Raw genomic sequence first — 2,500 nt, forward strand, 5'->3', positions numbered from 1 at the left:
GGATGAGAGACCGCCTGGGAGTACCAGGTGCTGTAAGCTTTTTGGAAATTTTTCACTAAGTATTTAATAATTTTGCAAAAAAATAAAAAAAATAGAGTCAATGCCCGATCTCTCAATATTAGCAGGTTTGGGCCTGGTTAGTGCTTGGATGGGAGACCGCCTTGGAATAGCAAGGTGCTTTAAGCTTTTTGGAAATTTTTCACTAAGTATATAATAATCTTGCAAAAAAAAAAAAATAGTGTCATTGCCCAATCTCTGAATATTAGCAGGTTTGGGCCTGGTTAGTACTTGGATGGGAGACCGCTTTGGAATAGCAAGGTGCTTTAAGCTTTTTGGAAATTTTTCACTAAGTATATAATAATCTTGCAGAAAAAAAAAAAAAGACTCAATGCCCAATCTCTGAATCTTAGCAGGTTTAGGTCTGGTTAGTACTTGGATGAGAGACCGCCTGGGAATACCAGGTGCTTTAAGCTTTTTGGAAATTTTTCAGTAATTATATAATAATCTTGCCAAAAAAAAATAGTGTCATTGCCCGATCTCTGAATATTAGCTGGTTTGGGCCTGGTTAGTACTTGGATGGGAGACCGCCTTGGAATAGCAAGGTGCTTTAAGCTTTTTGGAAATTTTTCACTAAGTATTTAATAATTTTGCAAAAAAATTAAAAAAATAGAGTCAATGCCCGATCTCTGAATCTTAGCAGGTTTAGGTCTGGTTAGTACTTGGATGAGAGACCGCCTGGGAATACCAGGTGCTTTAAGCTTTTTGGAAATTTTTCACTAAGTATATAATAATCTTGCAAAAAAAAAAAAAAAAAAAAATTGTCAATGCCCGATCTCTGAATCTTAGCAGGTTTAGGTCTGGTTAGTACTTGGATGAGAGACCGCCTGGGAATACCAGGTGCTTTAAGCTTTTTGGAAATTTTTCAGTAATTATATAATAATCTTGCTAAAAAAAAATAGTGTCATTGCCCGATCTCTGAATATTAGCAGGTTTGGGCCTGGTTAGTACTTGGATGGGAGACCGCCTTGGAATAGCAAGGTGCTTTAAGCTTTTTGGAAATTTTTCACTAAGTATATAATAATCTTGCAAAAAAAAAAAAAAATTGTCAATGCCCGATCTCTGAATCTTAGCAGGTTTAGGTCTGGTTAGTACTTAGATGAGAGACCGCCTGGGAATACCAGGTGCTTTAAGCTTTTGCGTTTTCTTTCCTACTTATATAATGTACTGGACATTAGAATGACTGATCTTTAAATAGCCCTCTCTTTGCAGCAACCTTCGCTTATGGCCATACCAACCTGGCTATGACCGATCTCGTCTGATCTCGGAAGCTAAGCAGGTTTGGGCCTGGTTAGTACTTGGATGGGAGACTGCCTGGGAATACTAGGTGCTGTAAGCTTTTGGGTTTTCTTCCCTACTTATACAATGTACTGGCGATTAGAATGGCTGATCTTTAAATAGCCCTCTCTTTGCAGCAACCTTCGCTTATGGCCATACCAACCTGGCTATGCCTGATCTCGTCTGATCTCGGAAGCTAAGCAGGCTTGGGCCTGGTTAGTGCTTGGATGGGAGACCGCCTTGGAATAGCAAGGTGCTTTAAGCTTTTTGGAAATTTTTCACTAAGTATATAATAATCTTGCAAAAAAAAAAAATAGTGTCATTGCCCAATCTCTGAATATTAGCAGGTTTGGGCCTGGTTAGTACTTGGATGGGAGACCGCCTTGGAATAGCAAGGTGCTTTAAGCTTTTTGGAAATTTTTCACTAAGTATATAATAATCTTGCAAAAAAAGAGTCAATGCCCAATCTCTGAATATAATATATATAATAATCTTGCAAAAAAAAAGAGTCAATGCCCCAATGTCTGAATATTAGCAGGATTGGGCCTGGTTAGTGCTTGGATGGGAGACCGCCTTGGAATAGCAAGGTGCTTTAAGCTTTTTGGAAATTTTTCACTAAGTATATAATGATCTTGCAAAAAAAAAAAAAATAGTGTCATTGCCCGATCTCTGAATATTAGCAGGTTTGGGCCTGGTTAGTACTTGGATGGGAGACCGCCTTGGAATAGCAAGGTGCTTTAAGCTTTTTGGAAATTTTTCACCAAGTATATAATAATCTTGCAAAAAAAAAAAAAAGACTCAATGCACAATCTCTGAATCTTAGCAGGTTTAGGTCTAGTTAGTACTTGGATGAGAGACCGCCTGGGAATACCAGGTGCTTTAAGCTTTTTGGAAATTTTTCAGTAATTATATAATAATCTTGCCAAAAAAAAATAGTGTCATTGCCCGATCTCTGAATATTAGCTGGTTTGGGCCTGGTTAGTACTTGGATGGGAGACCGCCTTGGAATAGCAAGGTGCTTTAAGCTTTTTGGAAATTTTTCAGTAAGTATATAATAATCTTGCAAAAAAAAAAAAAAAAAAAGAGTCAATGCCCGATCTCTGAATCTTAGCAGGTTTAGGTCTGGTTAGTACTTGGATGAGAGACCGCCTGGGAATACCAGGTG

General features: G+C 38.0%; 1 non-coding gene and 1 pseudogene across 1 annotated transcript; both read left to right on the top strand.

Annotated features, from left to right (window-relative positions):
* Positions 1 to 1,277: 1,277 nt before the first annotated feature.
* LOC132105147 (5S ribosomal RNA) lies at positions 1,278 to 1,396 on the top strand. The gene has a single exon (XR_009423854.1). It is a non-coding gene; the product is annotated as a 5S ribosomal RNA (ribosomal RNA).
* An 84-nt stretch (positions 1,397 to 1,480) lies between these two features.
* LOC132105307 (5S ribosomal RNA) lies at positions 1,481 to 1,600 on the top strand (annotated as a pseudogene).
* Positions 1,601 to 2,500: the final 900 nt, after the last annotated feature.

This window comes from Carassius carassius, chromosome 25, assembly GCF_963082965.1.
Source record: "Carassius carassius chromosome 25, fCarCar2.1, whole genome shotgun sequence".
Lineage (NCBI taxonomy): Eukaryota > Metazoa > Chordata > Actinopteri > Cypriniformes > Cyprinidae > Carassius > Carassius carassius.